Genomic DNA, 13,092 nt, shown 5'->3' with positions numbered 1-13,092 from the left:
CTAGTCAAAGGTTAACATATAACATTTCTAAAACTAAGTCTGTAAACTAATCTGTAATCACTAACTTCTAGAGAAGTAACACTAAATGTAATCATGGCAAATGTAATAAAAGCAAACTAAAACCTTAAAATGGAATAGAATTACTTATAAATAAGTAAGTGTGTTAATTAATGATTAGGTGGTACGAGAGAGTCATAGCATGAAATGTCTAATGACAAACAGTGCTTGTTCAAGTCCCAGCTCTGCACAATTAATTTTTCTATCACGTTAGTTAAAATTTTTATTTTTATGTATTTTTGCTTATTGAGATACACAGAAAATTTATTCTTTTTAGGAGTATGAGTCTCTGACTTTTATAAACTTAATTAGTCATATGATTACTACCACAATCAAGATGGAGAACATTTGCATCATCCCAAAACTTTCTCTCATATTTTTGCAGCCAGTATCCACTCCCAACTCCAGCTGCTAACCACCACTGATCTGTGTTTGACCCTCATAGTCTGACCTTTTCCAAAATGTCATCTAAATGAAAATATACAATACAGATTAAGTACCCCTTACCCAAAATGCTTGGGACCAGAAGAGTACATATGAATCATAGCATGTTTATCCATTTACCAGTTGATGGACATTTTGGTTGCTATGTATGTGTTTTGTATGAACAGATGTTTTCATTTCTCTGGGTAAATATGTAGGATTTTGGTTTGGTTCTGAGATATGTAGGCTGGGTCATATGGTAAGTAAAAATTTAACAGCAAAGGAAACTGTCAAACTGTTTTCCAAAGAGGCTGAACCACATATTATACATTCCCAGTGAACAATATCTGAAAGTTGCTCTGCTTGCTCTGAAATCTCACCAGCATTTGCTAATTGTCAGATTCCTATAAAACAGTGCTAATATCTCAGTTTCTTTGTTTGAGAAGATTTTATGAGACAAGAACTGCAAAGCCCCTATTGACATTTCAGCTGTAGAGTAGGTCATGTATACATTTTCAGCTTCCTCTAAGTTTCTGTTAAGACATATACTCTACCACTAATGATGATAATCCATGAACACCTTCTAATTTGTTAGACACTCATGAAAATGTTTCTGGTTACCAGGAAACTTGAGGCTAGTAAAGGTATAGTAGTATGAACATGGTTAACCAGATGCTGAAAGACGTTGGATGAAAAAGGAGAAGGGGCCATTGGAAAAGCTGACGTGGTTTAAAATAATACTCTACTATTTAATTCTGGGGAAGATAACTATTTTGGAAACTCAATTTTCTAATCAATAAAATGAGGATAAAAATAATACTCACTTTTTAGGTCTTAATGAGTGATCAAAGGATTTATAGAAGAAAGGGCTTTTTACAATATGAAACATTAATTTGTGTTATTAAGGAGAAGCTGGTTTATAAATGTAATGATATAAAGATTATGTTGTTTTCAACATCTCCATGAGATATATGAGTCAATTTAGTCATGAAAAATACAAGTAAATATAATTTTTCATGTGAAAACTCTAACCTAATGTGTCATTTATTTCATTCATTAAAAAAAAATTACTGTGTATCTACTATGTGTAAAGCACTGAAGACACAACATTAAATAAAATAGATATGACTTCTCACCCTCTTAGAGCTTTCATCAATTTAGTACACAAATTAAATACGCAAATTACTATGCTAGAATATAGTAAGTGCTACTGATGAAAGAAAAGCAGACAGGGAGAATATGGAGTGTTAGAAAGGGGTAGGTGTATTAGGACTTTTAATAGGGTGGTCAGAAATGCCTCTTTCTAAATGTGATACAACTGGAAATAATTGAGGATATGAACCATATAGGCTGCAGGAGCAAGATCTGTTCTAGAAAGAGGCATAAGCAGGATTGGAGCACACCTGTCATATGCAAAAAAAGTGTGAAGAGGGCAGTTGAACTGCAGAAGAGGAAGCAAGAAAGATAAAAGTTGTAAATGGTGTGGTGGGAGTGTGCATGATCACATGAGTCCGGTGTGCTATTATAATTAGGGTTTTCACTTTTACTTTGACCTCAGTGGAAAACCACAGGAGTGTTTGGAGCAGAAGGTTGACTTTTTTTTTCCAGTGTGTATTATTTTTCTATTGCTGCTATAACAAGTTACCACAAACTTAATAAATTAACACCAATTTATTTTCTTACAACTCTGGAGGCCAGAAGTCTGAAATGTATCCCACTGATTAAAACCAAGGAAATGGCAGGGCTTGTGTGCCTTCTGATGGCTCTAGGGTAGAATCTGTTTCCTTGCCTTTTTAAGCTTCTAGAGACACCTGCATTTCTTGGTTTATGGCCTCCTCCTCCATTTTCAAAGCCAGCAGTCCAGTACCTTTAAATTTCCCTCATGCCTTCCTGCCTTCCTTTTATAAGGAGCCTTTTAATTGCATTGGGCCCACCCACATTATCCAAGATAACCTCCCAAACTAAAGGTTCTTAACTTAATTACATCTGCAACATCTCTTTAGCCATGTAAAGTAACATATTTAAAGGTTCTGAGGATTAGGATGTAGACAACTTTGAGGGCCAATTATTCTGCCTACCACAGTATGCCAAGAGGTGCTTTGGATGTCTTCTAAAGAGCAGCAGGAAACTGGAACATTGGATGGGAAAAACGTGGCAGTGTTTACTAATTGTCTAACACTATGCTGGGAAAAGAGTCTATTGGAACTAGACATGACATTTTCATATTTGTGTTATAAGAATCATCTTCAATGAAGAGGATGAAGAGAAACAATTTGTCTAGATGGCCAAGCTTAATAGAAATAAAAATTTTAAAAGTCCAAACTGTAAGTGATCCACTTCTATGTTGATTAGGATGCTTTCTGATCAATACATTGATCTCCCTGATCATTTTATTAAAAATACATGGGTGCCCACAACAAATAACTGATGCTAATGATCTTTCTATTTACCTGCTATTTTAAGTCATTTAGACATTATGGTTTTTAAATTAGTCCCTTTTGAGTTTGGTTAATGATGCTGACTTCTAGAACTCATTTTGGAAACCAAAAAATTAAACCAGATTTTAGAGCTGTATTCTAAGAACCAAGCCCTGGTCCATGGTGATTCAGTGGATATAGGGATGAACTATAGGCTATAACAGGGAGCAAATCACCGGGACTCCACATACCTTGTGTTCACTCAGCTTTCATGTTTCTCATTTAATATAAAAAACAGCAACAATAATAATAGCTAACATGTATTACTCACTTAAGTGCCAACACAATATTAAATGCAGTTCATGTATTATTTTTCTGTGTAATCCTTTGATATAGGTACTCATAATGGCCTCATTTTACACATAAAAACTCTGAGCAAGACTCTAAAAAATGTTACCAAGGTTTAAAGAACTTAAAAATTACATTTATTACAATGACAGGAAAGTAAAACATGGCTTTGAGAAGAGAGATAGTTTCAGATATTAAAATTCCCAGCATACCAATATATTCTCTATGTTTTAATATCAGAAATTAGGTAATATAATTTACATTAATCCATTTAACTAATGTATTATACTAACAGTTAATATTGAAGACATATATTTACATACATATTTAAATAAACAAGCATAAAAGCACATATGGGATATAATAATCAAATTGATAAGTACTTACCACTTGAGACTACATGAATAGTATCCCAATTTTCTTTTACTTTGTATTGAAACCAATTGGATTTAAGTTCAAAATATTTTTTATTTTTCATTTATCCCAAAATGAAAGGGACAGAACAATGCTTGGCAGCTATATACTTTTTCATCTTTCAATGTTTAAAGAAAAAAGAGAACAGTGTATCCTTTTTATTACCAGTGAAAAATTCTTCATGTTGGCATTCTGAAAGTGGCCATTAATAGTACATCTGTAGAACTAGCTACAGAAAAGGAACATGTGCTAAAGTCTTGATTTCTATAAAAATGATGTGATAAGTAAAAACTTTCACTCTTTTCTTTCCTTTCCTTCGGTTATTACCAGTTAAGAAAATGAGATTCCTACATTTGGATCCAGTAGGTAAGAAGAGTCTGTATTAGTCATTTTCAACATTATAATTTTTAAAGCCATTGTTGCACAATTTACAAAGCATTTTTGGATTATAGAAAACAAGAAGATAGACTATAATATCATTTTGGAAATAACAATATTGAAAATACAGTGTCAGAACTTGATATTTTTCTGGCATTTCAAAGACACAAACATGAGTAAGGAGAGGCAAGCTTCCCATTGCTGTAGGTGATGAAACTTATGGCAACATAGCATGAGGAGATTTAACTGGTTATGCATTGATAACACCCCAAGCACTAGTCATCCCAAAGGGAAACTTTAATTTCTTACATCAAATTCTTCTCCATGGTGATTCAGCTTGTGACCTCGCATATTGGAGGCATAGTTATGAGTAAAAGGTGAACTTTGTTATATGGTGTGTTCTTCAATCTACCATGACTCATGAACCATATTTTATAATGTCTGCTTTTTAAACATGTTTCAAGTTGTGAAAATAATATGTACCTCATCAAAAAATAAAGAAGAGCAGCATTCCATGGAAAGGCAGCATTGTAGAACACTGACCTTTTCACATTTATCATGTGGCTCTCTTGCCTCTCTAATGGATATCTTGACATTTTCATTTGAAATGATTGTTGTGTTCCCTGACATTTTTGTCTCTGTCATTGAAATCATAAGGGTTAGCAGCAATTGTTTGCAATTACCTGGCATGTGAATCATTTGCAGTTATAAGAAGTATAAAAATATATTTTAGCACAAAATGTTTTAGGCTATATCTCAGATCACTGAGATTTTGCATTTGTTTATGCAAGTGATTCAGTAGCTTACCTGATTTGATAAGATTACAGCTATAAATGTTAATTGTACATAGCATACTGCATTCTTTTGAGTCTAAATATTTTTCAAATATAAATTGAATTGAATGCTCATATTCTCAAAGTTGTGTGAAGATTTGTTTTTATAAACTAATTAATTCATTTATACTTTTCATTTTTAGTTTAAATACAATATGAAAAGTATAAACATACATTTCAATAAATATGCATGTCTATATTTGCTTATAGTTTAGTTTTTATTAAGATCTGAGGCTTATACCAAAATATATAAAACAAATAAGAGAATAAATAATAAGAATATTGAAGTTAAAATATGTGAGGAATTAAATAAAGGCAAGATTATTATATGAGAAGGTATATACTATGTGATATTATGTGGTTAATAAGTCATCTCCAATTTTGATTCTGAGATACGTGTAGGTCAAAGCACAAAAGAAAAATGAAGGGTTATAAGATTCACAGCATCACTAAAATAAAAACAAACAAGTTGTTTAAGGAAAACACATCTTATCTTCAAAATGAATCCTGTATCAATTTTCCCCCACGGGTCTTTATAAAGAGAATTATTTCTGCAGTATCCCAGTGTTTTTCCATAATACATGCTCTGTACAGCAGTGGTTAAGAAAGAATGCCTGCAATTATTGTTAGGGTTGAATCCTGGTTAACTAGGGAGCTGCTTAACTAACAGGGTTTTTTTTTATATATGTAAAATGGGGAAAAGCAGTACCAATTTTTTAAAGCTCTTGGGAGGAAAATATTGGGTGAGTTTTGTGAAGTACTTAGTTCAGTGCCTGACACATTTTTAGCACTGAATTAATATTAACTTCATGCAGCTTCAACATCCTCTAGGTTAAGTGATAAGAACGCTGATGTAAAATTGAGTAAACATATATTTTATGACTGTCAAATTAATGGGGTCCAAGAATGCCATTCTGGTCTAATCTAAAGGAATAATTTAGAACATCAAATAGTCTTTCCAGAGCTTAATCCACTAATGTCATAAGATGGTTCCACCAGATTGTTGTGTGAAACTCGACCCTTTAAATCCGCTCTTCAGGCTACAGAGTAAACAACCTATTTGGGGCTCTGAATTACCCTTCTTTAAGCAACCTATTTAACTCTGTTCAATACATCTTATTAGTTTTGTTTGTCTGTTTGTTGTTTCATTGCTGAACCATTTTGTTTGTTTTTATAACTTAGTAGAACCATGTATTAGTATATAGTTATTAGTGTTCAACCGTATGCAATTTAGGAAACAGCCCTAGAGCAATAGATGATGGCATGGACCTCAGGCAATCTTCCATAACGCAATTTCTTATAGCTCCGTTTTGGAAAAGTATTACAAGGCAAATATTTCAAGGTTATATTTTTTGAAAAAACCCAGAGTGCAGATATTTTATGTTGCTGCCTAGCATCTTAAGCATGAGATTTTGTTGGTGACCAATAATGAAAATTAATGGGCTTTAATAAAGCACATGCCTGAAGAGGTTCCATCACAGTTCAAATCTATATTGGCCAAGAAAGTGTTGCTAGTGGTGAATCTGTATGAATCTGCAGGAACCTCAGTTCTTGCCTCCTCAGAAGAAAGAATTCGATGGAGGGGCATAAGGCAGCGTAAGAAACCAAGGCAAATTTTAGAGCAGGAGTGAAGGTTTATCTAAAAAATTAGAGCAGAAATGAAGGCAAGTAAAGTACACTTGGAAGAGAGCTAAGTAGATGCCTTGAGAGATCAAGCGTGCAATGTGACCTTTGACTTGGGGTTTAATATGTTGGCAGGCATCTGTGGTCTTGCGTTACTTCTTCCTTGATTCTTCCCTTGGGGTGGGCTGTCCACATGTGCAGTGGACTGTCAGCGCTTGGGAGGCCGCATGTGCAGTGTGTTTACTGGAGTTCTACACATGCTCACTTGAGGCATTCTTCCCTTACCAGTCAAGTGTTCCTGTAAGAACATATACCATGTAAGAACATATACCAGTTAAACTCTGCCATTTTGCCTCTAGGGTGCATGTGTGAGTCCACACGCCCAACTCCTGAAGTCTTACTGGAAAGCAGCTGCTTACCAGCTTCAGGTTTTTTTCTATTAGGAGACTCCCTTCCCCTGGTACCAGCTGTTGAAATGGGAAAAGTTCCCTTGTAGCCCTCGCAGGGCATGCATTGGGGACATGACTTGCTTCTTTAGTGCCCTGCTGCGCAAACCTCTAGGGGAGCATACAGGCAGGCAGGCTGTGGGGCTCTAACCCCACGGCAGTGTCTGAGGTGAATGTTTACATCTCCTGAAACCCCAGTGGCCTGTGTTACAGTGTGCTCTTAGTTTTGCTGTCTATAGGCAGCTTGTGTTCATCAACTCAATTAGACCCTCTACCTTGTCACAAGGACAGAGCACTTTCTGTAGCTTGGTTTCTTGCCTTGGTGTACTTGAAGAATCAGATCACACCTGGACTTGGAGAATGAGTGCAAGGTTTTATTGAGTAGCTGCCAACAGATGGGGGAAACCAGAAGGAGATGTAGTGGGAAGGTTTTCCCCTGGAGTAAGACCACTCAGTGGCCCAGGCTCTCCTCTGCCTGCCCCCGTCAAACTCTGTGTCATTCTTCCTAACGGTAACCTGCTAACATGATGTTGCTGGTCCCTGTGCTCCTGTCAACATCCAGCCCCATGTTTGTCTGCCTGCTAGAGTCTTGGGGATTTTATAGGCACAAGATAGGGGTATGGCAGGCCAAGGTGGTTTTGGGAAATGCAACATTTGGGCAGGAAAACAAATATGCCTGCCTTCACCTAGGTCCACAGGCACAGGCCCAGGGGTGGAGACTTAGCCAGGGACCACGCCCTCCTCTACCCAGCACTTCCCTTCCACCCTCCATATAATGGAAGGGACCACGCCCTCCCCTTCTCAGCACTTTCCTATCACTGCGACCAATTATTATTTTAGAGAGACAGTTGAAAACCACCTGACCATCGCTTGATGGTTGCTTGACATTGCTAGTGGGGGTGGGGCTCTCCTGCCCTGCCCATGTCTGACTAGTTACCTACTCTAACAAAAGGACTAACTATCTGGGCCAAAATCTTACTTAAGATACCAGTTCTGGGCCTATTTCAACATGGTCATATAATTGAAGACTCACAGAATACAGCATATTAAGTGGAAAATAAAGCACTTCCAAACCAGTTAGCTACCACAGCCTTATACCACATAGCCACATATCCAAAGATGAATTAACTCTCAATTTTACTACTTAAGAAACTGAATAATTTTACCTCTTGCAGAAACACATGTACTATACATTCCTTCTATGAAATATTGTTTGATATCTCCAAAAATCTTATTTCTCAATAGTCATTCTTAAGCCATCTTTTCAGAAATAATTAAATAGCATAACTAATCATTTTCAGACTACTCAGCATATGCTAATAAAATCACATTATAAAAGAGAAATATTTATACTTGATTTCAAAATTACATATGGCTCATTCAAAAGTAGTAGAAACAAAGCTGGGGACATCATGAAAATAGAAAACAAAGTTATAGTAATCAGAACATCATGGTGCTAAAATAGAAACAGACATATACTCTGTCACCCTGGTTGGAGTGCCATGGCATGAACTTGGCTCGCTGCAGCCTCTGCCTCCTCGGTTCCAGTGGTTCTCCAATCTCGGCCTCCTGAGTAGCTGGGATTACAGGCATGCGCCACCACACCCAGATGGTTTTTGTATTCGTAGTAGAGATGGGGTTTCTCTATGTTGGTCGGGCTGGTCTCAAACTCCTAACCTCGGTTGATCCACCTGCCTTGGCCTCCCAGGGTGCAGGGATTGCAGGTGTGAGCCCCCGTGCCCAGCTGAGATCTGATGGTTTTATACGTGTTTGGCAGTTTCTCCTTCACATGCTCACACTCTCTGTGCGGTCACCATGTAAGTCGGACCTGCTTCCCCTTCTGCCATGACTTTAAGTTTCCTGAGGCCTCCCCAGCCATGCGAAACTGTGAGTCAATTAAACCTCTTTCCTTTATAAATTACCCAACCTCAGGTATTTCTTTATATCAGTGTGAAAACAGACTAATACACTTTCTGATAATCATGCTTGAGGAATTGGGGAATTCAGACTACCTGGGATCAAATCGTGGCCCCACCCTTAGCAGTCATGTGGCCTTGGGGAGGTTACTTACCTTCTCCATTTCAACTCCTGTAAAATCTGTAAAATGAGATTGTTTCTGAGGGTTAAATGAGCATAGCACAGTGCGGACGCTGTCAGGCACATACTACTTGCCAGATGTTGAGTATTCATCTTTATTGAATTAGGGCTGTGGTACCCCACTTTATGGCTCTCAATTTTGTAGGACAAAATCATTTTTAGTGCTTTGTTAGTAAAAGAAAGAAAATCTGAAAGTCCCTGCCATGGAAGGAAGAAACAGAAGGGAGAAAAGAGAGTTGGTAAGTTTCATCATTTTAGAGCTTAGAGGGACAAGTTAGGTTTCTATTTTATGGAGAAGGAAGTGGAGACAGGAGGGTCCTAAGGTGTCATTCAAGACACACAGCTATAACTCTTTATTGAGAGTAGAGCCAGGGCCCCAGGGATTGCTGTGGTCAAGTTGCAGACAAAAACGACCACTCATTGGAAGACAGAAGAGGAGTATTTAGTTACAAAAGCAGTCAGCAATTCAGGTGTATCTACATTCAATCAGTTCAACTTGGTTGCTAATGGGACTCACTCTACTGAGGCTTTGTATAGAACTCATAGAGGAAATTGGCTTCAAGTAAACAACTACCCTGTGCTTTTCTTTGAGCATGTTTGATGACGGCTATACTTATTTACGGTTTCCATTGTGCACATCAGCCAGACATGTAATGGAGGTGGGAGTTTAAGTGACTATTCCTCCCCCATTCCATCGACTCCCAGCACTAGCCAGGAGGAACTTCGGATGGATGTTCCTCCCACTGCCAACACACCCACGCCCGTTTGCAAGCAGTCCAAGCCTGGTCCAACCTGTTTACCTCTCAGAAAGGGATTAACCCAGACAAAGAGAGGAAAGGCCTGGAGAGTCGTGCGGACAGCATCAGGAGCGGCAGAGCCATCCCCATTAAACAGGGCATGCTATTAAAGCTAAGTGGCAAATGGCTGAAGAAATGGAAAAAGAAATATGCCACACCGTGTGACAATGACGTGCTGACCTATCATCCGAATTGACACGATTACATGAAGAATATTCATGGTAAAGAGACTAACCTTCGGAGAACCACTGTGAAAGTCCCAGGGAAGAGGCCACATCCGCCTGCGCGCCCATCTCCAGTTCTAAAACCAATGGCTTAGCCAAGGACATGAGCGGTTTACACATCTCAGTCACAGGGCTGGATGACTCCCTATGCTCCAGCCCCAGTATCTCCAGCACCACTATTCCCAAGCTCTACCCTCCCCCTTTCCTCACGCCAACAGAAAGAAGCACTAAAGGAAGAAAAGCACTAACAACTTAAAAGACCATGGCCTGTCCGGCACTGCTGAAGAACAAGAAGAAAACTTTATCATTGTGTCCCTCACTGGCCGAACGTGGCACTTTGAAGCCATGACGTATGAGGAGCGGGACGCCTGGCTTCAAGCCATCTAGAGCCAGATCCTGGCCAGCCTGCAGTCATGTGAGAGCAGCAAGAGCAAGTTCCAGCTGAGGAGCCAGAACGAGGCCATGGACCTGCAGTCCATCGGAAACGTGCGCGGGAACTCCCACTGTGTGGACTGCGAGATCCAGAATCCTAACTGGGCCAGTTTGAACTTGGGAGTCCTCATGTGCTTTAAGTGCTCAGGAATCCACCGAAATCTTGGCACCCACCTTTCCCAAGTCCAATCTCTGGACCTGGATGACTGGCCAATCGGCACATCAAGGTGATGTTCTCCATAGGGAAGGAGCTAGCCAACAGCCTCTGGGAAGAGAACAACTAGGGGCGGACAAAACCCTCAGTAGACTCCACAAGGGAAGAGAAGGAACGGTGAATTCGTGCCAAGTACAAGCAGAAGCTCTTCCTGGCCCCGCCACCCTGCACAGAGCTGTCCCTGGGCCAGCACCTGCTGTGGGCCACCACTGATGAGGACTTGCTGCCACTGGCACATGGCTCCCGGGAGGAGGTGAAGGAGACCTGCCGGGAGAGAGACGGCTGCACCGTGTTGCATCTGGCCTGCTGCAAGGGGAATGTGGTCCTGGTGCAGCTCCTGATCTGGTACGGGGTGGATGTCATGGCCCAGATGCTCAAGGGAACACAGCGCTGGCCTACGCCCGGCAGGCCTACAACCAGGAGAGCATGGACATGCTGCTGCAGTACAGCTGCCCCAACGAGCGCTTGTATTATCTGTTTAATTTTATTTGACTGCAGTCTCCTTGGTGCAAAAACAAAATGAGAAAAATAAAATAAGGATAGTATTTCGAGTACATTTCATAAACTAAGTAAATACACAAAAGGCTGTTTTTTTCCGATCTTAAGAGATATTTTATGTCCTTTTGCCAAGGTGGATGTGTTAGTCTCAAGCCCTCCTGGGCCACATTGCCCAAGTCACACAGGCTTCTGTATTATGTATTTAGATAAGATGTGTGGAAATATATTTGAAAAAAGTTCATAAATATGCACTGATTTTTGTACACATGGCACTTCTCTCTTTTTTTTGTTTTCTTTCTTTTTTTTTTTTTGAGAGAGATACTCGCTCTGTCACCCAGGCTGGAGTGCAGCAGTGCAATCTCGGCTCACTGCAGGCTCTGCCTCCTGGGTTCACCCTGTTCTCTTTCCTCAGCCTCCCAAGTGGCTGGGACTACAGGCACCTGCCACCACGTCCGGCTAATTTTTTGTATTTTTGGTAGAGATGGGGTTTCACCATGTTGGCCAGGATGGTCTCCATCTCCTGACCTCATGATCCGCCCACCTTGGCCTCTCAAGGTGCTGGGATTACAGGCATGAGTCGCCGTGCCTGGCCCATGGCACTTCTCTTAATTTATAAATTGAACTGGATGTGAACTAGTAATGTGCAACTAGTTGAGATAAGAGGGCTACAGATCATTGTACATGGAAAACATTGCCAGCAGTATACACTTACATTAATGTGGTCTACAGCTTTTAAAAAGGAGCATCTCAAGATAAGATGGTGGTACAATTTGCTTATTAAAATTGAGAAAGAAAAAATAAGACACACTGTAGTATATCAGAGAGGGAAAAGAAGGAATGTGATTTCTCATGATTGAAAACTTGATTTAGATTGCATACGGCTTTTGTTAACCAAGACCAAGCAGCTCTGGCAAGACGGGGTGGTTTTCTGAATGCCAGACCGAGGTGCCTTATAAAAGCAGCTGCCAATGGTTCCAGATGTAGAGAGACACGTGATACAGGAGGGAAAGCTGGACTGGAAGAGGGAGAGTTTTGTACACAGGCTAAGCTCAATGTGCCTTTGAGAGAGCAGAGTGGCAGCGTCTAGTCATCATTTGAATATATAGGACTAGAGCATCAATCTGACGTAGAGCTACAGAATGAAGAGCAATAGCTGCTGTTTAAATACCAAGAAAGTGTGTACAATGAAATTGAACAAGTCAGGCACGGTGGTTTCATGCCTTTGGTCCTAGCTACTTGGGAGGCTGAGGTGGCAGAATTACTTGAGCCCAGCAGTTTGAGTCCAGCCTAGGCCAGGTGGTGAGACCCTGTAACTTAAGAAAAGAAAACATAAGGCCAGGTACGGTGTCTCATGCCTGTAATCCCAGCACTTTGGGAGGCCAAGTTAAGAGGATTTCTTGAGTGTAGCAGTTTAAGACCAGACTGGGCAATAAAGTGAGACCCATTTCTAAAAAAAAAAAAAAAAACAGAAAGAGAAAAGAAATTGGCTGGACATGGTGGCACATGCCTGTGGCCCTGGGAACATGGCATGTCAAGCAAAGGCAGGAAGATCACTTGGGCCCAGGAGGTGGAGACTGCAGTGACCCATATTCATGCCAGTGCACTCCAGCCTGGGCAACAGAGTGAGACCCTGTCTCAAAAACAGAAAAAGTGGACAGAAAATAGGTCAGTAAGGACTATTATCATTTAAGGGACAAGCCCCCAGAGGAGTGGCTACTAGAGTGGGAGGAGGAAAAGCAGAAGAGGATAAGAAAAGGAGAAAGAGTTCAAGACAGGAGAGGCTGTGGTCACAGTGCTGAATGCTGCCAAGCAGTGACTTGATTCATGAACATTCACTGGAAGCTGACTCTGTGCTGCTCTTCTAAGTGCTGGGGTAGAGGAGAGGACAGGT

General features: G+C 40.0%; 1 pseudogene; it reads left to right on the top strand.

Annotated features, from left to right (window-relative positions):
- The first annotated feature begins 9,652 nt into the window (after window positions 1-9,652).
- On the top strand, window positions 9,653-11,195 carry LOC105498956 (arf-GAP with GTPase, ANK repeat and PH domain-containing protein 1 pseudogene; annotated as a pseudogene).
- The last annotated feature ends 1,897 nt before the right edge of the window (window positions 11,196-13,092 follow it).

This window comes from Macaca nemestrina, chromosome 14, assembly GCF_043159975.1.
Source record: "Macaca nemestrina isolate mMacNem1 chromosome 14, mMacNem.hap1, whole genome shotgun sequence".
In the NCBI taxonomy this organism is placed as follows: domain Eukaryota; kingdom Metazoa; phylum Chordata; class Mammalia; order Primates; family Cercopithecidae; genus Macaca; species Macaca nemestrina.
This window is presented reverse-complemented; position numbering and strand designations above follow the sequence as displayed.